Here is a 25,579-nt window from a genome sequence, read left to right as displayed (position 1 = left end):
ATGTTCCCCAGGTGAGGAAGGAAAGGCCAAACGCGGTTAGTCACTCTAGAAAGGAAAGTGGCAGTTTGCGTTCCAAGAGGACTGCGTCTCCTCCTCTTTTTCTCCTCTGCACCCTCTCACCACAGGAAACACTCTTTCTAAGCAGTTTTCAAAGTCCCAAGAAAGATCGCAGAGTTCCTAACGCGCAGTTTATGGCTTGAAAACACTTGGCAGACGAAACAATAACAAAGTCAATGCCACCTCACCCTTTCCGTGTGCTTATGTAATCAAAGGGCAAACTGCTGTCTCAGGCAGAGCTGGGAGAGGGCTGGGCACACAGCTCTGCACATCCAGCCGCCCTCCAAGCTTTGGAGGCTGGGGGAGGGAGTACCCTTCCAGCTGTCAGGAGGCTTTGACACGGGCGTGTCTGGGCCTCTCTCTCTGTCCCATCACCGGGAACTAGGACGGCCCCTATGACCCATTAATGTGGATTTTCTTTTTTTTTTTTTTAACATCTTTATTGTAGTATAATTGCTTTACAATGGTGTGTTCGTTTCTGCTTTATAACAAAGTGAATCAGTTATACATATACATATGTTCCCATATCTCTTCCCTCTTGCATCTCCCTCCCTCCCACCCTCCCTATCCCACCCCTCTAGGTGATCACAAAGTACCAAGCTGATCTCCCTGTGCTATGCAGCTGCTTCCCACTAGCTATCTAGTTTACGTCTGGTAGTGTATATATGTCCATGCCACTCTCTCACTTCGTCCCAGCTTACCCTTCCCCTCCCCACATCCTCAAGTCCATTCTCTAGTAGGTCTGTGTCTTTATTCCCGTCTTACCCCTAGGTTCTTCATGACATTTTTTTTCTTAGATTCCATATATATGTGTTAGCATACGGTATTGGTTTTCCTCTTTCTGACTTACTTCACTCTGCATGACAGACTCTAGGTCCATCCACCTCACTACAAATAACTCAATTTCGTTTCTTTTTATGGCTGAGTAATATTCCATTGTATATATGTGCCACATCTTCTTTATCCATTCATCTGTTGATGGACACTTAGGCTGCTTCCATGTCCTGGCTATTGTAAACAGAGCTGCAATGAACATTCTGGTACATGACTCTTTTTGAACTATGGTTTTCTCAGGGTATATGCCCAGTAGTGGGATTGCTGGGTTGTATGGTAGTTCTACTTGTAGTTTTTTAAGCAACTGACAAAGGATTAATCTCCAAAATTTACAAGCAGCTCATGCAGCCCATTAACAAAAAGACAAACAACCCAATCCAAAAATGGGCAGAAGACCTAAATAGACATTTCTCCAAAGAAGATATACAGACTGCCAACAAACACATGAAAGAATGCTCAACATCATTAATCATTAGAGAAATGCAAATCAAAACTAAAATCAGGTATCATCTCACACCGATCAGAATGGCCATCATCAAAAAATCTAGAAACAATAAATGCTGGAGAGGGTGTGGAGAAAAGGGAAGACTCTTGCACTGTTGGTGGGAATGTAAATTGATACAGCCACTATGGAGAACAGTATGGAGGTTCCTTAAAAAACTACAAATAGAACTACCATATGACCCAGCAATCCCACTACTGGGCATATACCCTGAGAAAACCATAGTTCAAAAAGAGTCATGTACCAAAATGTTCATTGCAACTCCATTTACGATAGCCTGGAGATGGAAACAACCTAAGTGTCCATCATCGGATGAACGGATAAAGAAGATGTGGCAAATATATACAATGGAATATTACTCAGCCATAAAAAGAAACGAAATTGAGCTATTTGTAATGAGGTGGATGGACCTAGAGTCTGTCGTACAGAGTGAAGTAAGTCAGAAAGAGAAAGACAAATACCGTATGCTAACACATATATATGGCATTTAAGGGAAAAAAATGTCATGAAGAACCTAGGGGTAAGACAGGAATAAAGACACAGACCTACTAGAGAATGGACTTGAGGACACAGGGAGGGGGAAGGGTAAGTTGGGACGAAGTGAGAGAGTAGCATGGACATATATACACTACCGAACGTAAGGTAGATAGCTAGTGGGAAGCAGCCGCATAGCACAGGGAGATCAGCTCGGTGCTTTGTGACCACCTGGAGGGGTGGGATAGGGAGGGTGGGAGGGAGGGAGACGCAAGAGGGAAGAGATATGGGAACATATGTATATGTATAACTGATTCACTTTGTTATAAAGCAGAAACGAACACACCACTGTAAAGCAATTATACTCCAACAAAGATGTAAAAAAACCCAAAAAACAAAAATAAACAAATGGGACCTAATGAAACTTAAAAGCTTTTGCAAAGGGAAGGAAACTACAAACAAGACAAAAAGACAACCCTCAGAATGGGAGAAAGTATTTGCAAACGAACCAACGGACAAGGATTATTCTCCAAAATATATAAACAGCTCATGCAGCTCAATATCAAAAAAACAAACAACCCAATCCAAAAATGGGCAGAAGACCTAAACAGACATTTCTCCAAAGAATATATACAGATTGCCAACAAACACATGAAAGGATGCTCAACATCACTAATCATTAGAGAAATGCAAATCAAAACTACAATGAGGTATCACCTCACACCAGTTAGAACGGGCGTCATCAGAAAATCTACAAACAACCAATGCTGGAGAGGGTGTGGAGAAAAGGGAACCCTCTTGCACTGTTGGTGGGAATGTAAATTGATACAGCCACTATGGAGAACAGTATGGAGGTTCCTTAAAAAACTACAAATAGAACTACCATAATGTGGATTTTAAAAGGGGCCCATTCCTTCCTCTGGGAGCACACAGCCCCATGCTGGGGACTGCAGTTTGGCGAGGGGGGCTTGGCCTGGATTTCAGCCCCCTCTTGGGGCCCTCGGCCAGGCCTCTGAGGGCAGAGCAGACCCCTACAGTTCACGTGGGGACACTGTGGAGACTGGAAACTCTCCCACCCCACCCCAGGTCAGCGCTATCGTTTACTCTATCTCACTTCTCTTTAAGTTCCAGATCCTGAAAGATTATTCCTTCTGCTTCAGAGGACAGCTCCTTACTCTGGCCGCAACTTGCTTTCTTTATAAATTACCTGGAAGTTCCTGCCTGTCCATTTCAGTCAGTTTATTTACCTAATCATTTGGCCTGCTGTATCAGCATCTCCCCACAAGACTGTATCACTCTTTCCGCCCCAAGTGGCATCACTTTGTGGCAAGGTATTTGGGGAGGCAATTGTCCTTTTTTATTTTCTTTTTAAGGTTAAACAAACAACTAGCTTAAAGGCAGGGGAATGGTCAAATCTGCATAAGTGGGAGGAGAGAAATTTGCATAAGAAGCCCAGGTGCCTCCTGGGAGGAAAGTAACCGAGATGCCAGTGCAGATTCCCTTCCCAAAGCTGTGGTAGAGACCAGGGGACTCTAAGGAAGGGCCATGGGCAGGGGAAAGGAGACAGGGGAAGTGGGGTTGACCCTGCACTGGAGAGAGGTGGAAAGCAAGCATGGCCTGGGTCCAGGATACAGCAGAACCCAGACGTGTGCTAACTTGGTTCTCCTGACAGCAAACCACCACCTTCAGGAAAGTGTTGTGTAAGCAAACTGGCAAGCTGCCCTCGCAGCAGCTGGCCCCAGGGTCCCGACCTCAGATGTGATGTGGGGATTCAGGAAGCCACTGCTGGAACCACTGGCTTCAGAGGCACACCAGACCTGTTGTAAGATGCACCCGCAAAACATAAGCTTCCCACCATGCGTCTTTCCCCACTTGGAAGAGGTCTGAATTTGTCTCATGGGACCGCATCTGGCTGGTGGAACTGAAATTACTCAGCTGCCAGGGAGTCTGGGAAATGTAGTTTTAGATTTGTAGACTCTGCTACATGTAAAGGCACATTGAAAGGACGTTGAAATGGATGATGGGTAATCATTTTCCCCACGGTTCCTCCACTTGAAAACCTTCAATGGCTCTCCATGTGGATAGCACTGTCGAAGGAAAGCAGGACCTGAGTCCAGGATACAGCAGACTCCAGCACTGATTTCCAAACTGTAGACTACAGACCCTGGGGAGGAGACTAGGAGACATTACAAGATGTTTCTGAAGCTCCTTACACTGCAGTCATCCTGTGGACTGGAAGGGAAAGAAAAGAAAACCCCAAAAACCACATTGTGACTTCCACATGTGTTCACCTATTTTTCAAACATGGAGGGAATTATGATTCAAAAAATACAAATCACTTAACAACCTTCCTTACAAACATGTTTCTCACCCGCAGACCCCACTCCTCTGCCTAGATTGAGAATTCTGTCTCCGTCCTGTCTTGCCAATTCATATTCACCATCTGAGACTCAGCCCAGGCTACCACCTCCCTTAATCGGGGATGTGATTCTCTCTGACTTCCTCAGGCTGGGGTAGATAGTCCTCATCAGTTCCCTCGTAATATCCTGATAATAATAAAATTAAAGTGAAATTTGATTGGCTTACTTTGTGCCAGGCTCCAGGAGGCATGTACTCTTACTATCTCATTTTACAGATGAGGACGCTGGGGCACAGAGAGGTTGTATAACCTGCCCAAGGTCACTTATTAGTGACAGCTGTGACTGTCACAGGCAGCAGTCTGTCTTCAGAATCTATGCTCTTGGCCAATACCCTCACTTCCTCTCATCTATCTGTTGTTACACTGCCCACCCTGCTATATTTATCTATCTATCCATCCATCTATAGCTGAATCTGTACATCTATCTCCTCCACAAATAAGCAATGTCTTTCTATGATGTTTAAAATGGGGGGGAAAAAGTTAAAAGTATTTCCTCTCTTCCTAACACATTGAAAATTCCACGACCAGGGTCCAAATTCCTTGATCCATCTTTCTCTCATCCTCCACTGTCTGTTAACACAGGGACTATTTTCTCCTTCAGCAGAGAATACCAGACTAAATTACAGAGCAGGATACAAAATTACTATCCTCAGCTCCCTTCTTTGCCTGTTTTCTCCAAAATAGATTCCTTCCGTTGGTTGTATAAATACAAGACAGAACCCACCACTGCTTCGAAATCATGTGGGAAAGTGTATCATCAACTCTGAGCTCTGCTGGAGCTGACCTTCTGGCCAGGGTCCACCAGGCACTCCTTGAGAAAGGATGGGGTTCCTAGGCGCTCCAGCCCATGCATCAGCATTCTCGTGCAAACATTTAGGAGGGTGAAATTGAGGAGAGCATGACATTTCCCTGGGAATCAGGAGGCGTTTCCATATCTGCACTCTTGCCTTCACTGATTATTACCCTTTCTGTCTAACACGGATGACACTTGCTCATGTTCCCTGTGCCTCAGTACCTGGGTAGCTCTGCTTACACCTGCCAGCAACCCCACCAGGTAAGCTAGCTGATTGTTCCCTCTACTGGGGACACCCTGGAAGCATCAACTTCCTCCAGACTCATCTCCCTTCTCGCTTTGCTCAAACTCCTTTCTCTTCCCTTTGTCTGATATTTGCTCAGCCCATTGGTTTTGGCTCATAAACCAGGTATTTCCTTTTCCCTCTTGAAGGTAGCTTATAAAAGAAACTTTCTTTAATCATCTTTCAGGTATGCTCTCTGGGCCTCTGTTTGGGAAAGTCCCCCCTGCCTGCAGAGTGCCCTTCTAAAGGCTCGTATCCTCTGCAGGAAACAGGGAACAATTTACATGGATCAGGCATGATGGCTTTGCAAATCTCCCTTGTGTAATTTACACATCTGGTAACTCATTATTGTTTTAAGACATCTTAATTCCCATTCAGGCTAAATGACCTGGTATACCCACAGCCATCTCAGAGAATGTCAGTTCAATCTAAGAGAGTGTGATGTTTGTCAAAATAGTATTGCACAAACCCTCTAAAGAAAGCCAAAAACAGTTGCAGTGAATTACAAACATATTATGGAGTCAATGAGATCTAGCATTTAATCTTCAGCTAATGTTGACACCAAGCAGTACACCCACAAAAGCCAAAGAGAATCCGAGTGGAGAGCATGGGTTCCCAGCCTTGGCTGCATTTTGGAATCATCTGGGTATTAAAAAAAAAATCTCCATGTCCAGGCCATACTCCAAGCCAATTAAATCAGAATCTCTGGGGGTGGGTCCCAGGCATCATTATATTTTAAAGCCCTCCAGGGATTCCAATATGCAGCCAAGTTCGAGATCCACTAGTATAGGACGTCTGGCCCTCGCTCACAACCAGGGCTTAGGCCCTCCTTATACACACTGTCAGGCGTGTAGGGCGGGGAAGATGACACCACATGCCTGGTCATGCCACTCACCCATGCCAGCTTAACTCGCCAGCTGCCCACTCAGCTCCTGAAGCTACCCAAAACGTGGAAACTCAAGGTCGAGGTGATGCTCAGGTGACGATTAAGGTTACTAGACATCAGAGCATTGAAAGCGGGACAGCCAAGGCACAAACAGAATAGAGAGACACAAGTGCTCCAAAGGGGGGTGTTGGATTTGCCAATTTGATGTACTGCCACCTGACAGTCAACCGAAGAAGGAAAAAAGATATGGAGGGTAGGAGGGGGCTTCTGAAGTGCTGGTCATGTTCTGTTTCTTCAACTGGATGCTGGTTACACAGGGGTGCTGTTTCTGAAACATGGCCACTTCTACACTTACGATATGGACACTTTTATATATGTACATCATGCTTTAGTAAAACGTTTTATAAGGAGAGAAACCCTACACTGGTCAGTGAAGAAAGGTCATAGATGCTATCAAAAATAGAAAGCCCACCAGCCTGTTTATAGCACTGAGTTTGATAATAGCCCCATATTAGAAACCATTCAAATCATAGGGACCTGGTTGGACAAGTTAAGGTTCAGCCATACAACGGGATACTACGTAGCTATTAAATTTTATGTGGTAGAAGACTACGTCATGACATGGAAAAGTGCTCGCAGTCTATTTTAAAGTTAAAAAAAGAAGATGGATTATAAAACATTGTTATACATGTGTTAGATATTATTATGCATTTTTCTATGCACACTGGTCTTGAGATAAATAAATGTGTTAGGCATTACTGAGATACAAACAGAAAGAAAGACAGTGTGCAGATAGGACCTGGACTCAAGTCCCAACCCAGCTTATCTACTAATAATTGTTCGCCTTTGGCCAACTTGCTCAACTTTGTGAAAAGAGCTTTATTGAGATATAATTCACATACCATACAGTTCATCCATCTAAAGTGTACAAGTTAATGTCTTTTAGTATATTCAAAGAGTTGTACAACTACTACCACAAACTGATTTTAGAACATTTTTATCGCCCTGTAGCCATTTGCAGTCAGTCTCCACTCCTGCCAACCCCCGCAGCCCTTGGCAACCAGTCATCTACCTTCTGTCTCCATACAGTTGCCTATTCTGGACATTTCATCGAAATACAATCATACGATGTATGTTTTTCGTGCGTCTGGCATCTTTCCATTAGCATAGTGTTTCCAAGGGTCATCCATGTTATAGCATGGAAGGAACTTCATTCCTTTTACTGCTAAATAATATCCCCCTTTATGAATATATCATATTTTGCTTATCCATTCTTCAAATGGTGGACATTTGGGTTGTTTCTACTTTGGGGCTATTATGAATAACGCTGCTGTAAACATTCACATAGAAGTTTATGTGTGGATGCATGTTTTAGTTTCTCTTGGGTATATATCTAGGAGTGGAATTTCTGGGTGTGATATAATACAAAAATATATTTAGTCTTTGCCCACAGTTCCTGGCAGAGCTCCTAAAACCCTTGGAATTTCCTGAGTGATAGGATTTGTGGGGGTTTTTGCTATGCACAGCCAGTCCCTTTCAATCACACCTGAGTGTATGCTAATGAGGTGACTTAGGGTGGGACCCGCCCCCGCCCCCACCCCCGCCCCCACCCCCCCCATAGCTATAGGATACGGCCAATCACCAGAAAGACCAAGTGATCAGAGGGTTAGAACTCTCAGCCCCACCCACCAACCCCTCTGGGAAAGGGAGGTGGTGCTGGAGATGGAACCCTATAAAAAACTCTTGAACAATGAGATTCGGAGAGTTTCCAGGCTGGTGAACACATGGACTTGCTGGGACGGTGGTGTGCCTGGAGAAGGCATAGAAGCTCTATGCTCCCTCCCTTCTCCATACCTTGCCCTGTGTATCTCTTCCATCTGGCTATTCCTGAGTTGCATCCTTTATAATAAAGCCATAAATGTAAGTAAAGTATTTCCCTGAGGTCTGTGAGCCATTCTAGCAAACTATTGAACTTAAGGAGGCGGTCGTGGGAACCTACAATTTATGGCCAGAAGTACGGGTGGCCCAGGACATTACGCTGGCATCGGGGGCAGTCTGGTGGGACTGAACCCTTAAATCTGTGGAATCTGTCACTAACTCCAGGTAGTTAGTGTCAGAATTAAATTGAATCGTTGGACATCCAATTGGTGTCCGGAGAATTGGAGAGTTGGTTGACTGGTGTCAGAGTACGATCCAGACTAGGTCATATGGTAACTCTGTGTTTAACATTTACATTTCCTCCAGCAATTTCTCCATATCCTCACCAACACTTGCTATTGTGTGTCTTTTTTACTATAGCCATCCTAGCAGATGTAAGGTGATATCTCATTGTGGTTTTGATTTGCTTTTCTCTAATAACTAATGATGTTGAGCATCTTTTCATATGTTTATTACCATTTGTATATATTCTATGGAGAAATGTCTAATCAGATCCCTTGCCCATTTTTAAATTGGGTTAACTTTTTATTATTGAATGGTAGTTTTTTATATATTCTGGAATCAAGTCCCTTATCAGACACATAATTTGTAAATATTTTCACCCATTCTGTGGGTTGTCTTTTCACTTTCTTGATGGTGCCCTTTAAAGCCCAAAAGTTTTAAATTTTTATGAAATCCAATTTATCAATTTTTTTCTTTAGTCACTTGTTTTTTGGTGTCATGTTTAAGGAGGCCTTCAGGATCCACATCTTTTAATCTTCTTATTCTTGGTGCCAAGCACAGAGCCTGGCATATAGCAGGCACACAATATTTGCGAACTGGGATGACGTATCTTTATCTGAACCTGGGAATTTATTGAGTACTGTATCGTTTATCTATTACTGTGTAAAAAATGACCTCAATTTAGCAGGTTAAAACCACAAACATTTTATTTGGCTCACTAGCCAATGGGTCAGTTGGGCAGTCCTTCTGATCTGGACTGGCTCACGTGTCTGTGTTCAGCTTACAGTTTGGCAGCTGGTTGAATGACCTAGAATGGCCTCACTCTCGTGTCTGGTGGTTGGTACACTGTCAGATGGGATGCCTTGGTTCTCTTTGTAGCCTGTCACCCACTAGCAGGCTAGCTCATGGTCGTGTTAGAGTTCCAATTCCAAGCCCCAATACCTAAGCGCTTTTCAAGTCTCTGCTTATATCACATTTGTTCATGTCCTACTGACCAAAGCAATTCACATAGCCAAGCCTAGATTTGAGAGATGGAGAAATAGACTCCAGCTTTTAGGAGAAGGGAAGGATTTGTGGCCATTTTTGTAATTTACCACAAGTACCTCGATGCTTCTACACTGTTAGGCTTTTATGGAGGATGTAAAAGAAAACCCTCCCCCCCTTCTTTCAAGTTTACACGCCATTGTGGGCATTCATTCATTCAACAAATGTTTACTGAGCATCTACTATGTGTCAGGCACAGTTCTGGGCTCTTGAGGTATCTTAATAAGCAGAGCAGACTAAGATCCTTCCCCCTTCCCCATGAAATTTACCTTCTAGTGGAAATCGCAACAGGAAAGATTTCAAATAGAGTCCAAACAAACTGTTGTGGTGGTGAAAATTTCTTTGACCGTACCTATATACAATGAAAATTAAACCCAGAACTTAGCCCCTGCAGGCAGGAGGGAAGATAGAAACACCCTTAAGAACACAGAGCAAAAGGATAGAAGATTGCAAGAGATCCCAGAAAAGAAAAGCAGGCTCCTACGGAAAATGGAAATTTGTTCTTGTATTTTCAAAGTGAGTTTGTATCAATCAGGGTTCAACCAGAAACATATAAATGATAGGAGACATATATTAAAGAGATTTAGGGAATTCCCTAGTGGTCCAGTGTTTAGGACTCTAATTGCATGGAGAGTTACTTTATGCGATTGTGGGGCTGGCTAGGCAAGTCTGAAATCCATAGGGCCTGCCATCAGGAGGAGCAGGCTGGAATTCCCAGGCACGAGCTACAGCTGCAGTCTGTAGGCAGAATTCCTTCTTCTCCTGGGAAACCCCAGGTCTGCTCTTACGGCCTTTCACCTGACTGAATCAGGGTTACCCAGACTATCTAAAATAATCTCCCTTACTTAAAGTTCACTGATTGTGGACTTTAATCACATCTACAAAACACCTTCACACAGCACCTAGATTAGCGTTTAACTGAATAACTGGAGACTGTAGCCTAGCCCAGCTGACACGTAAAACTGAACATCACATGAACTGACCACACAATTCTGTCAATTAACTAAAGCCCACTGTACACGTTAAGTGGGTGAATTATATAGTATGTGAAATATATCTTAATAAAGCTGTAAAAAAATAAGTAGGTTAGTTCTATGCTTTGGGAGATCTAGTCTCAAAAAATAAATGTGGGCTTAAAACAAAAAGTCTTATAATGAATGTGTTTGACTCAGTCTGGAAGGCAGAACAGAAGCTGTAATCCACGAGGAATGTAGCCTAATTCACCCTGAGCCCGGCACTGTTCTATCCTCTCAGCTAGGAGTTGGAGTAATTTCTCTATGGCTTCCTTACTACCTGCGTGCCATAGACCAATTAATATTTACACTCCCCAGCCAGTTACCAGAGGAGACAGACGCTGGGAGAGCCGGAAGAGCAGAGCCCAGAGGATCCTCGGGCCCCTGGGCTGGTTACGGGATGTAGGATCCCGCGCCACTTAATAAGATTAAGCGTCACCTCCAATTAGCTCTCTGTCCTCTCTGCACTCAAGTGGCTCTAGCCTGTGGGCAGCTGTTAGAGCCCAGCTACAGACAAATAAGGAGGTGGTGCATTAAAAAAAAAAAAAGTGTGGTGAGGGCTAGACATGTTCCAGGGGTCTGGAGCAGAGTGAGGAAGCCCATGGGAAAGGAAAGATGAAAACACCATGGATGGAACTGGGGCGGGAGGGAGGGCCCACGTCACAACTGGGAACAAACAAAGGGCTAGAGGAGGGAAGAGGCTGGACTGACTGGAACGGGGTGTCCTGGAGAGGTGGGTGCAGGGCAGGCAGGCTCTTGAAGAACAGGCGGAGGAATGCGGAACAGATGCAAGCAAACCAGTGGCGCCCAAAGTAGGGGTGCACATCTCAGGGGGTGGTCAAGATGATCCACTGCAGCAGGGGAGGGAAAGACGCTAACTTCGACTAGATTGATTTTTGATCCAAAGAATAAGAAAATAAACTCAACTAGTAGGTAATATATGGATTCATGCCACCACCTTCCCCGTCTGGAAGTCAGACAGTCACAAGACAAGAATTCTCAAATGATTTTGAAGACAGAGTGGGAATTCCTGAATTGAAGGGATGATAAGCCTCGTCATTTACTTTCAGCATTTTGCAACATTTATAAGGTAAAGTGTGTTTACAGATTCTAGTCTCCAGTTATAATGAAACCAGCCCTCATAAAATAAACAGGTGACTTTGAAGAATCCCACAAAGGAAACCCTGCTTGGAAGTAATATTAATAAGGCAAGAAGAATCAAACAACCTGAAAATGAGTTCTCCCTCTCACAATGCAACAAATGATGCGTTTCTCCACTTTCTAGAACCTTCTTTGTCCACCACGGTTGAAGTCAAAACAATGACCATCTAGTCAGAGCTGAAAAGAGGTTGTTCAGAGAACTCAAAATTATCCAGGTACCTATTAAAAATATGGATATAAAGCTGGCCCAAGGTATAGCCCATGACTTAATATACTGGTTAATGAAAGGATATCATTTATAAATAAACAAGTATGAATATAATGGGGGTGCATACTAAGGAAGGTATACGGGCCAAAAAAAAGGGAGTTCATTGCTGCAAGCAATGTGAAGGGCTATTTTCAGACAATATTGTAGAGTATATGGGCTGTTCTAGGTTGGGTTCCTCTAGAAGCAGACCTGGAGATGAGGATTTGATGTGAGTAGTTGGAATGAGAGAGAGACTCAAGAAGCACTAGGAGGGAAGTGGGGGTGTGTTAGCAAGCATGTCATCACTGTGGGCAACTGAGGCAACTGAAAATTGGTGTAGAACCTACGTTAGACGCGTCCCACCCTAGGGGGAAGGAAGACGGAGTAGTTATATACCAGCTTCTGCCATCAATGGTTGAGAGCCGCTCGTGGGGCATTTACTCCCCATTGTGCCTGTGCTTGGGCAAGCCCAAGGAAGCCCTCAGAATGACAGTCACGGGGGCTTGGAGGAGGAAGCCACAAGCATGCATGGGAATGGTGAAGGCCAAGAGATACGGGCCGGCGGAACACCCACAGTGTCTGCTCCCTAGGCTTGTTTACGGTTTGACTTTTTACAATAAGCAGCGTTTACTCTCTCTGTCTCATCATTCTTTGTTTTTCAACTTTTCACTTGTCGAACTCTGGGTGGGGCAACGAGCCCAGGCGTGGGAGTCCTGAAGGTCTTGGAAACAGCAGCTTACCAAAGGCCAAGAAGCAGCGCACGGTCCGCGCAGCCCATTTTAAAGGAGTTCCCGGGCTGTTGGATCCTACAGAGGAAGGCGGTTTGGACTTTGCCCATCAGCTGCCTACACTGAGGCCATCCTGTCTACCAAGCAGAGCCTTCTACGCGCTGTGCCTGAAGCAGAGATAAGCAAGATCGACTCTATTTGGCCACCACTTTGGTGCAAGTAGAACTTCAGGCCCCATCTAGAAAGGAGGGGCTGCCATTTGGGAATGAAGTGCTTAAAGGAAGATCCAGAGCAGTGTGGAGAGGCAGCCAGAGCCATCGCTCCTACCCTCAGCTGCCCAGGGGGGGCCCATCCTATGGGCAGGAGGAATAGGCAGCTAAATACAGAAGAGACACGAGGCACCCTCACTGGTTCGTCCTCCATGACAACAGGTTTTATTGGGAGCAGAGAAGAGACAGCTAAAGTCTATTCCTCCCAGCACTGAAGGAGTCAGAACAGAAAGAGAGGCAGAAAGGGGACTTAGGAGGGAGCCAAAGATACATCGTCATTTCATGATCTGTTTAAGCTGTTCTATCATTACAATGACTACAGGTTATGCCACAGAGAACTCATGTTAAAACACTGCTCCTGTTAGTATATTAACACAGGGGAATTGTGGGGGGCGGGAGGGGTGCATCGAGCTAGTTGATACCTTGGGAACCGAAGGGAAGAGCTACAAGATACCGCAATAGAGACAGTCAATGGGAAGGAGCAGGAGTGGGCGACATGAAGGCGAAAAGCTGGGAATGAATGATAGCTCTTGTGTGCAGGATGCCGGCCACGTTTCCGAGGTTATTCACATTGATCCTCACTGCAACCCTAAAGGGAATTAACGGATGAGGAAACGGAGCCAGAGAGAGGTTAGGTGACTAGCTGCGTTAATTCACTGGGTCTTCCAAGAAGCAGACGCCAAGATGGGATTAGAAATGCAAGAACCATATGGGGCTATATGTATTATGTATAGCTGATTCACTTTGTTATAAAGCAGAAACTAACACACAATTGTAAAGCAATTATACTCCAATAAAGATGTTAAAAAAAAAAAGTGCAAGAACCGTATGGGGGGAAGTGCCAGGGAAAGGCTCAGAGGAGGGGGCAGGAGAAGGCAGAGTGCGCCTTCAGGTGGCGATGCCAGTCTGGACCCTGTGGAGGAGACATAGAAGGACCTCTAGGAAAGTCTCAGCCAGGCCAACGAGGAGTCCTGCAGCCAAGGTGGCCCGTTGGAGGAGTCCCACATGTCCCTGGGATGGCCTGCACTAGTACTCTGACTGCGCTTACTCACTGGCTGGGAGCAGCCCATGGGAAACACAGCCTAGGTGCAAATGCAGCAGTGAATCCAGAGGGGCAGGAGCTGGGCCCTCAGTTATGCTCCTGAAGCTAAAATCACACGACCAGCAAATAGTGGGAGGATTTGAGCTGAGATCTTTCTGACTGTAAATCCCGCTTTCTTGGTCACTGCATTGTATACATATGCATATATCTTGGGCATGAACTAAGTGGCATCAGAGGACTGAATGTAACCGAACAGGACCCTATGGGGCCTTCCCAGAACAGAATTCCCCCCATGTTCTCCTCCTACCTTTTGCCTGTAGAAAAACTTTGGTCAAAGAATAAATTTAATCAGAGAAGTGAGAAAACGCAGAAAGAAAGGAAAAAAGACAAGCAAGACAAAATAATAACAGTTTAGCCATTAAAAAAAGTCAAGGACCTTTAATTCCTCCTCAAGGGCTATAGATAATATTCTGAGTCACGTCCTTTGAGCTGTTTTGCGATACTGAAACTCACACCGGGTGGAAGAAGTTAACTGTCTGCTGCCCCCAAGCACAGACCGGTTGGAACCAGAAAGTTGATGATGTTGACTCCCGATTACCTCACCACCAACCAATCAGAGAAGTGTCCACAAGCTGATCACATACCTGACAACCCCCCTCCCTCACCCTGTCTTTATAAATATTTCCCTGAAAGCCTTCAGGGAGTTTGGGTCTTTTAAGCACTTGCTACCTGGACTCCTTGTTTGGCACCCTGCAATAAACACTGCACTGTATTCACCACAACCCAGTGTCAGTAGATCGGCTTTACTGCGCATGGGCAAGTGGACCCACTCTGGTTCAGTAACATGAAGACAAACTTGAGACATCCCTCACCGACTCCTGCAGCACAAATTTCTAAAATCACAATCTAGCTGGGCAACATACGTTTTTATGAAGAGATCAGAAAGATGAAAGATTTTCAATCCTATTAAAATTGTTTTTTAGATTCTCACCCATTCCTCCCCATTCTCCACAGGAACACACAGATCCACAAATATCTATTGAGCACTCACCAAGTATCAGAGTCTGCATTTGGTACTGGGTACACATACATGGAATTTATGGTATGGGGGGAGAGGCACGCATTAACAAGTAATGAAGAAAAATTGTGGATAAGTTTATAAAGGAAAGTTCAAGGTGCCTTGAGAGAAAAAGCAGGGGAGATCTAATGGAAATTGGGGCCTGAGGGGTGGTCAAAATGTCTGAAGCAATGAATGCCCCAGGGAGGAATGGTGTTAGTAGACGTAGGGTCTAGCCCAAAGCATGTGTTGTTGGCTCCTCTGAGCATGAGAAGAGCTGAAAGCCAGGTCCCCATACTTAAATTCCCTTCAGTAAGCCCTGTTTGTATCTTCCAAGGAGCTTACATATCGTTTTTAAGAGAGGGTGTTATTTAGGATTGGCTCAAGATGGCAGAGTAGAAGGACGTGTGCTCACTCCCTTTTGCGAGAGCACTGGAAGCACAACAAACTGCTGAACAGTCATCGACAGGAAGACACTGGAACTCACCAAAAAAGACACCCCACATCCAAAGACAAAGGAGAAGCTGCAAATGAGACAGTAGGAGGGGCGCAATCACAATAAAATCAAATCCCATAACTGCTGGGTGGGTGACTCACAAACTGGAGAACAATTATACCACAGAAGTCCACCCACTGGAGTGAAGGTTCTGAGCCCCACGTCAGGCTTCCCAACCTGGGGGTCTGGCAACGGGAGGAGGAATTCCTAGAGAATCAGACTTTGAAGGCTAGTGGGATTTGATTGCAGGACTTCGACAGGACTGGGGGAAACAGAGACTCCACTCATGGAGGACACACACAAAGTAGTGTGCACACTGGGACCCAGGGGAAGGAGCAGTGACCCCATAGGAGACTGAACCAGACCTACCTGCTAGTGTTGGAGGGTCTCCTGCAGAGGCAGGGGGTGGCTGTGGCTCACCGTGGGGACAAGGACACTGGCAGCAGAAGTTCTGGGAAGTACTTCTTGGCGTGAGCCCTCCGAGAGGCTGCCATTAGCCCCACCAAAGAGCCAGGCAGGCTCCAGTGCTGGGTCGCCTCCGGCCAAACAACCAACAGGGAGGGAACCCAGCCCCACCCATCAGCAGACAAGAGGATTCAAGTTTTACTGAGCTCTGCCCACCAGAGCAACACCCAGCTCTACCCACCACCAGTCCCTCCCATCAGGAAGCTGGCACAAGCCTCTTAGATAGCTTCATCCACCAGAGGGCAGACAACAGAAGCAAGAAGAACTACAGTTCTGCAGCCTGTGGAAGGAAAATCACATTCACAGAAAGACAGACAAAATGAAAAGGCAGAGGACTTTGTACCAGATGAAGGAACAAGATAAAACCCCAGAAAAACAACTAAATGAAGTGGAGATAGGCAACCTTCCAGAAAAAGAATTCAGAATAATGATAGTAAAGATGATCCAGGACCTCAGAAAAACAATGGAGGCAAAGATCAAGAAGATGCAAGAACTGTTTAACAAAGACCTGGAAGAATGAAAGAACAAACACCTAGAAGAATTAAAGAACAAACAAACAGAGATGAACAATACAATAACTGAAATGAAAAATACACAAGAAGGAATCAACAGCAGAATAACTGAGGCAGAAGAACGGATAAATGACGTGGAAGACAGAATGGTAGAATTCACTGCCACAGAACAGAATAAAGAAAAAAGAATGAAAAGAAATGAAGACAGCCTAAGAGACCTCTGGGACAACACTAAATTCAACAATATTTGCATTATAGGGGTCCCAGAAGGAGAAGAGAGAGAGAAAGGACCTGAGACAATATTTGAAGAGATTATAGTCGAAAACTTCCCTAACATGGGAAAGGAAATAACCACCCAAGTCCAGGAAGCACAGAGAGTCAGTCCCAGGCAGGATAACCCAAGGAGAAACACACCGAGACACATGGTAATCAAAGTGACAAATATTAAAGGCAAAGAAAAATTACCGAAAGCAACAAGGGAAAGAAGACAAATAACATAAAAGGGAACTCCGATAAGGTAAACAGCTGATTTCTCAGGAGAAACTCTACAAGCCAGAAGGGAGTGGCACCATGTGACAAAGTGAGAGTGGCATGGACATATATACACTACCAAATGTAAAACAGACAGCTAGTGAGAAGCAGCCGCATAGCACAGGGAGATCAGCTCGGTGCTTTGTGACCACCTAGAGGGGTGGGATAGGGAGGGTGGGAGGGAGGGAGACGCAAGAGGGAAGAGATATGGGAACATACGTATATGTATAACTGATTCACTTTGTTATAAAGCAGAAACTAACACACCATTGTAAAGCAATTATACCCCAATAAAGTTGTTAAAAAAAAATAAGGCAGTTACTTTTCAGACCAAAAAAAAAATCAAACATGGTTAATATTTTGGTAAGTAAATAAATAAATAAAGTGATGAAAGGGAAGAACCTACAACCAAGACTACTCTACCCAGCAAGGATCTCATTCAGATTCAACGGAGAAATCAAAAGCTTTACAGACAAGCAAAAGTTAAGAAAATTCAGCACCACCAAACCACCTCTACAACAAATGCTAAAGGAACTTCTCTAAATGAGAAGCACAAGAGAAGAAAAGGACCTACAAAAACAAACCCATAACAATTAAGAAAATGTTAATAGGAACGTACATATTGATAATTACCTTAAACACGAATGGATTAAATGCTCCAACAAAAAGACACAGCCTCGCTGAATGGATACAAAAACAAGACCCGTACATATGCTGTCTACAAGAGATCCACTTCAGACCTAGGGAAACATACAGACTGAAAGTGAGAGGATGAAAAAGATATTCCATGCAAATGGAAATCAAAGGAAAGCTGGAGTAGCAATACTCATATCAGATAAAATAAACTTTAAAATAAAGAATGTTACAAGAGACAATAAAGGACACTACATAATGATCGAGGGATCAATCCAAGAAGATATAACAATTATATATACACCCAACATAGGAGGACCTCAATACATAAGGCAACTGCTAACAGCTATAAAAGAGGAAATCGACAGTAACACAATAATAGTGGGGGACTTTAACACCTCACTTGCACCAATGGACAGATCATCCAAAATGAAAATAAATAAGGAAACAGAAGCTTTAAATGACACAACAGACCAGATAGATTTAATTGATATTTATAGGCTATTCCATCCAAAAACAGAAGATTACACTTTCTTCTCAAGTGCACACAGAACATTCTCCAGGATAGATCACATTTTGGGTCATAAATCAAGTCTCGGTAAATTTAAGAAAATTGAAATTATATCAAGCATCTCTTCCGACCACAACGCTATGAGATTGGAAATCAATTATAGGGAAAATAATATAAAAAACACGAACACATGGAGGCTAAACAATACGTTACTAAATAACCAAGAGATCACTGAAGAAATCAAAGATGAAATCAAAAAATACCTAGAGACAAATGACAACGAAAACACGATAATCCAAAACCTATCAGATGCAGCAAAAGCAGTTCTAAGAGGGAAGTTTATAGCTATACAAGCCTACCTCAAGAAACAAGAAAAATCTCAAATAAACAATCTAACCTTACACCTAAAGGAACTAGAGAAAGAAGAACAAACAAAACCAAAGTTAGCAGAAGGAAAGAAATCATAAAGATCACAGCAGAAATAAATGCAACAGAAACAAAGAAAACAATAGCAAAGAACAATAAAACTAAAAGCTGGTTCTTTGAGAAGATGAACAACATTGATAAACCTTTAGCCAGACTCAAAAAGAAAAAGAGGGAGAGGGCTCAAATCAATAAAATTAGAAATGAAAAAGGAGAAGTTACAACAGACACCGCAGAAATACAAAGCATCCTAAGAGACTACTACAAGCAACTCTATGCCAATAAAATGGACAACCTGGAGGAAATGGACAAATTCTTAGAAAGGTATAACCTTCCAAGACTGAACCAGGAAGAAACAGAAAATATGAACAGACCAATCACAAGTAATGAAATTGAAACTGTGATTAAAAATCTGCCAACAAACAAAAAGTCCAGGACCAGATGGCCTCACAGGTGAATTCTATCAAACATTTAGAGAAGTGCTAACACCCATCCTTCTCAAACTCTTCCAAAAAACTGCAGAGGAAGGAACACTCCCAAACTCATTCTATGAGGCCACCATCAGCCTGATACCAAAACCCAACAAAGATACCACACACACAAAAAAATTACAGACCAATATCACTCATGAATATAGACGCAAAAATACTCAACAAAATACTAGCAAACAGAATCCAACAACACATTAAAAGGATCATACACCACGATCAAGTGGGATTTATCCCAGGGATTCAAGGATCCTTCAATATACGCAAATCAATCAATGTGATACACCATATTAACAAACTGAAGGATAAAAACCATATGATCATGTCAACAGATGCAGAAAAAGCTTTTGACAAAATTCAGCACCCATTTGTGATTAAAAAAACTCTCCAGAAAGCGGGCATAAGGGAAACTACCTCAACATAATAAAGGCCATATACGACAAACCCACAGCAAACATCATTCTCAGTGGTGAAAAACTGAGAGCATTTCCTCTAAGATCAGGAACAAGACAAGGATGTCCACTCTCGCCACTATTATTCAACATAGTTTTGGTAGTCCTACCCACAGCAATCAGAGAAGAAAAAGAAATAAAAGGAATACAAATTGGAAAAGAAGAAGTAAAACTGTCACTGTTTGCAGATGACATGATACTATACATAGAGAATCCTAAAGATGCTACCAGAAAACTACTAGAGCTAATCAATGAATTTGGTAAAGTTGCAGGATACAAAATTAATGCACAGAAATCTCTTGCATTCCTATACACTAACAACGAAAGATCAGAAAGAGCAATTAAGGAAACAATCCCATTCACCATTGCAACAAAAAGAATAAAATACCTAGGAATAAACCTACCTAGGGGGACAAAAGACCTGTAAGCAGAAAAGTATAAGACACTGATGAAAGAAATCAAAAATGACACAGATGGAGAGATATACCATGTTCTTGGATTGGAAGAATCAATCTTGTGAAAATGACTATACTACCCAAATCAATCTACAGATTCAAGGCAATCCCTAACAAATTACCAGTGGCATTTTTTACAGAACTAGAACAAAAAATCTTAAAATTTGCATGGAGACACAAAAGACCCCGAATAGCCAGAGCAGTCTTCAGGGAAAAAAAATGGAGCTGGAGAAATCAGACTCCCTGACTTCAGACTATAATACAAAGCTACAGTAATCAAGACAATATGTAACTGGCACAAAAACAGAAATATAGGTCAATGGAACGGGATAGAAAGCCCAGGGATAAACCCACGCACATATGGTCACCTTATCTTTGATAAAGGAGACAAGAGTATACAATGGAGAAAAGGCAGCCTCTTCAAAAAGTGGTGCTGGGAAAACTGGACAGGTACATGTAAAAGTATGAGATTAGAACACTCCCTAACACCATACACAAAAATAAGCTAAAAATGGATTAAAGACCTAAATGTAAGGCCAGAAACTATCAAACTCTTAGAGGAAAACATAGGCAGGACACTCTATGACATAAATCACAGCAAGATCCTTTTTGACCCACTTCCTAGAGAGATGGAAATAAAAGCAAAAGTAAACAAATGGGACCTAATGAAACTTCAAAGCTTTTGCACAGCAAAGGAAACCATAAACAAGACCAAAAGACAACCCTCAGAATGGGAGAAAATATTTGCAAATGAAGCAACTGACAAAGGATTAATCTCCAAAATTTACAAGCAGCTCATGCAGCTCAATAACAAAAAAACAAACACCCAATCCAAAAATGGGCAGAAGACCTAAGTAGACATTTCTCCAAAGAAGATATACAGATTGCCAACAAACACATGAAAGGATGCTCAACATCACTAATCATTAGAGAAATGCAAATCAAAACTACAATGAGGTATCATCTCACACCAGTCAGAATGGCCATCATCAAAAAATCTACAAACAATAAATGCTGGAGAGGGTGTGGAGAAAAGGGAACCCTCTCGCACTGCTGGTGGGAATGTAAATTGATACAGCCACTATGGAGACCAGTATGGAGGTTCCTTAAAAAACTACAAATAGAACTACCATACGACCCAGCAATCCCACTCCTGGGCATATACCCTGAGAAAACCATAGTTCCAAAAGAGTCATGTACCAAAATGTTCACTGCTGCTCTATTTACAATAGCCAGGAATAGCTAGGTTCTATGTGGAACCTAGAAAAATGGTACAGATGAACCGGTTTGCAGGGCAGAAATAGAGACACAGATGGAGAGAACAAACGTATCGCCTCCAACGGGGGAAAGTGGCGGGGGTGGGGGGGTGGGATGAATTGGGAGATTGGGATTGACATGTATACACTAATTGTATAAAACAGATAACTAATAAGAACGTGCTGTATACAAATAAAATAAAATTCAAAAACATAAAATAAAAATTTAAAAAAAGAGGGTGTTAATTGATGGCTATGCTTATAGCATTTGAAAAATACTTTGCAGTCGATTTGAAAACATAAATAAAATAAACACACCACATGATTCTAAACTTATTTTTTCCCATGGGAATAAAGCAGAGTTAAGCTTCCTACCAGCTGGCTCTTCAGCTATCACAGTGTAATGATTAAAACCCACGTATTTTGTGTTGCCAGTTGGTAAGAGGGCGGGGGTGCTCTCAGATTATATTGTTTAAAGGCTGTAAAGCTCCCCTATCTCCTGGTTACAAAAATGTTTGCCTTTTGGTTGAATGACTGAGTTTGAGGCTCACTTGTTATACTGCTTATTCAGGTTGGAAATCATTAAGCAAAATGACAGCTCTTGGTTTAGGAGACCATCACCTAAAAACAACATGGCTCTCGCTGCTGAATTCTCATCAGTTTATCACTCCTATTAAAAATAATTCTTTTCCCATGTGGAAGCCTACGACACCAAGCTTTTCTTCAACAGGCTCAAAACACTTACCAATCATCACCTCGTTCATCCTCACCTCTTCCCTATCAAAGAGGCAAGTGTCATTACGTCACGCTAGGCCAAAACCAGAAAGAGTGCGGTTCAGTGGGCGATTATAGGGCTTACAGGAGCAACAGGGCACTCGTTTCCCACTGAGGTATCAAGGTTGAATCAGAGGACAGTAGAGTATGAAAGCTAGAATTTCCCATAAAGATGGAGAGGCAGAGTTTTAAGGGCCAGTGCTCTGGTGTTAGCCAGTGCTCTACTTGAATGGCAGCTCAAATTTTTCACTCCCTTGGGCAAGACTCTGAACCCCTTTAGGCCCGGTGTCCCCATCCATAAAATGAAACTAATGAAAGTATCTGCTTCCTCGTGTGGATGTAAGGACTAAATGAGACGGCGCACACGCAGCACTTAGCACAGCGCTCAATAAATGGGAGCTTGTTATTAGGCTCAAGATCAATTCTCCAGGGATTTTAGAGATGACACTGAAGGCAGGGGGGTGGCCCAAGGTGCCAGAGTCAGGTAGAAGTAGGGGAGAGATCGAAACCTTATTGTCTTCGTGACAAATTAGTGAAAGGAGCTTAGCGATGATATCCATGACGTCCAAAAATGTCTTTTTTTTTTTTTTAATTTTTGGCCACACTGTGCAGCATGTGGGATCTTAGTTCCCCGACCAGGGATCGAACCCGTGTCCCCTGCAGTGGAAGCTCAGAGTCTTAACCACTGGACCCTGCCGGCTGCTCGCACGCACCGGTGGATTCCGTGCCCTGGAGGGGGCGGGAGGCGGCGCAGCCCGAGGCTGCTGAGCCTCGGGTGCGTCCCTTCCAGGCTGGTGGCCAAGCTGCATGATGCCCTGGACTCCTGCACCGAGTGACAGTGGCAGCTGGAGCGGAGCCTGCGAGGCTCCCGGCGGCTGCTGAGTGCCTGGGAACCAGCCGAGACCCCGGCTCCGGAGCCCAGCCCAGGACCAGAAACTAACGAAGAGGCCCCACCTGCAGCAAGCACACCCAGCCCGCAGGACCTCAAGGAGCCGGAGCTTCTGACCCAGGCACTGGAGAAGGCTGTACGGGTGCGAAAAGGCATCTCAAAGGCTGGAGAAGGCGACAAGGGCAAGGTCCCCAGCCTGAAGTCTGCGTCCATGGCCGCTTCCCCTGCCACCAGAGCCTCTGCCCCCTCAGCGCCTCATGCAGGGCTGACAGCCATGCATCAGAGACAAAAGCCCCCAGGGGCATCCACCAAACCAGGGTGCGTGCCAAGGACCTCCCTGAGCGCAGGCTTCTGTCAGTGGGGGATCAGGCCTGTATGGGGAAGGGGCCGAAGCCACCAAGCCTGAACCAGGCCGCAGGGACCAACAAATAGTCCCGTTGGCTGCGCCTCAGGCCCCAGAAGCTTTTCCACTCAAGGATAAGGGGTGCGTTTCCCAGACCCTCACTGGAGGAACTACTGTCTCTACCTGATCAGATCCCGGCAGCAGCAGGAGTCTGGGTTTGGGGTGACAGGGAGGGCAGGGCATTGAGCTGGATGTGGGCCAGGGCAGCCCCAGGATGCCACCCCATGAGGCCCAAGCCCAGAAGCTGGCAGAATGGAACAGCTGGCTGTGAAGGTGCCACGTTTGATGCACTGGGGCCTGTCCTGTGCCCTATCCACTTATCCACCCAGCCCCGGGGCTCCACATGAGCTCTCGAAAGCCTGGGCTCTGCTTTCCCTCCTCCCTGCCAGGTGGGACCTGAACTGGGCTGGCTCCTGGGGTCACCCTGGAAGCCCTGCCTGAGGGGTGGGTGAGCCTCATCCCTCACTGGGCTCTGAGTAGGGAGTGGGGCCTGGAGCCCCCAGAGTGACACAGAGCTGTCCTGGGCACCGGCTTCTCCGACAGGATGCAGCTGCCCGAGGCCTTCAGGAAAGCGGCTTCCCGGAATTCCTGGTGAGGCTGAGCCTCGAGGCTGGGGGAGGAGGAAGAGGAGGGGGAGGTGAGACCAGGGGAGTGTGGAGAGCGGGGAGGCTGAGGCTTCCCGCTGGCAAGACTTCTCCCACGGGCCCCTCGGCTTTCTCTGCCCGGTGGCGACACTCTACGCGTTAGGAGAGTCAGCCTCCCTAGGACGGCTTTGGTCACCTTAGACTCAGCCAGTGGCCTCGGAGGCCCCCAGCTCAGCCTCTCTCAAGCTGTGAGACCTTGAGCAGGGCACTCTGTGTCTCCAAGTCCCCATCTGTCTTCCTTGTGGAGATGACAATAATAGTAGCAGCTTCTAGAGGTGCTGTAGGGGTTAAACGAGGTGGTGCCTTTCGGGTGCTTGTGCTGTGCCTGGTACAGAGCCAGCACCCAGAGCTCTCACCAGACATCTTGGCTACCAGTCACTGCTGGTTCCTCTCCCCTTTTTTCCTTGAATTCTCTCCTAGCATTTCCCAGAGTGGGTCAGCTCTGTCACCCTTTTCACGGACAGTGTCCCCTCAGTTCCCCAGGACCCCCAAAAGCCCCTCCTGACATTCAGCAGAGCCGGACAGCGCAGGCTGGGGCCACTACCCTAGCCCTTGCCTACTTCTCGTGGCCCAGCCCAGCTGGCTGGAGTCACCACGGTGCTCTCTGGTTTGCGGGCTGCGCACGTGTGCGTCCCAGCCTGTGGGCCCAGCTCAGCTCTGCGCAGACCAGTGATTCTGTGGATGCTGCTACCACCGCCAAAATCCAGTTCCTGCAGAAAATGCAGACAACTTCAAGTTGGCCCGGCTCTAGGCTCAGCGCCGCGGAGGCGGAGGCAGAGTTGCGGCACCTGCAGGAGGCCTGCTTGCTGCTAAGACTTCGAATGGGGAAGAGCTCACGGCAGAGCCCAAGGACTGGACACAGGAGTAGCGCTGCCTGCTCACCCCGGAGGGGCTGCAGGCCATCGCGGGGCAGCGTCTCCGCAGGCTGAGGGAGCGGTGCACAGTACCCAGGAGCTGCAGACCCCGGCGGCCCTCGGGCTGCGGGGAGGCCATGCTGCACCAGCAGATCCACCTGGAAAAGGTCCTGATGGCCGAACTCCTCCCCCTGGTGAGCAAGCAGGAGCCGCTGGGGCCACCCTGGCTCATGCTGTGCCGGGCTGAACACAGCCTGCTCTGTGAGGGAGGCCAGCACTTCCTCACCCTCCTACGAGAAGATAAGCCTGCTGACTGAGCCCTTCCCGTGGCCAGGCCCACCCCCAGTCCCCCAGGACCATGCAGCAAAGGCAGGCTGCCTCAGCCCCCTAGCCTGACTGTTAGGGAGAGCCGCGCTTCCCTAGGAGGCATTAAATGAATGGGCATTGAGGGGATTTTCACTGGAGCGGTGAGCCGGGGGCCCAGAGATGCCTGTACCCCCGTAGGAAGCCAGGTTTCCAAGGGGCGGGGACTGCCTCCTGGCTCTTCCTGAGGAACTCAGGGCCTTTCTCATGGCTGCTAAACCGGCTGCTCAGGGCTCAGCTTGCCTTGGCCTTCCACAGGCTCAGGAGACCTGAGGCTGGTGGGGCCTTTTCTTAGCTACCTCTGATTTCTCTTGCTGCACACTGAAAAGCCACTTCTGTGACATTAAAACTACTTTAGAAAGTATATATATTTAAATCATTTTTTAAAAAACCATTGGACCACCAGGGGAGTCCAAAAATTTTTTTTAACAATGTCTTTTTTAAAATAAATTTTACCATTT

The 25,579-nt window shown here is 45.3% G+C and overlaps 1 pseudogene; it reads left to right on the top strand.

Annotated features, from left to right (window-relative positions):
- LOC114905746 lies at positions 1-25,072 on the top strand (annotated as a pseudogene).
- Positions 25,073-25,579: the final 507 nt, after the last annotated feature.

This window comes from Monodon monoceros, unplaced genomic scaffold, assembly GCF_005190385.1.
Source record: "Monodon monoceros isolate NGI ecotype Baffin Bay Population unplaced genomic scaffold, NGI_Narwhal_1 Super_Scaffold_22, whole genome shotgun sequence".
Lineage (NCBI taxonomy): Eukaryota > Metazoa > Chordata > Mammalia > Artiodactyla > Monodontidae > Monodon > Monodon monoceros.
The sequence above is the reverse complement of the archived record's forward strand: the minus strand, read 5'-3'. Positions and strand labels throughout refer to the sequence as shown.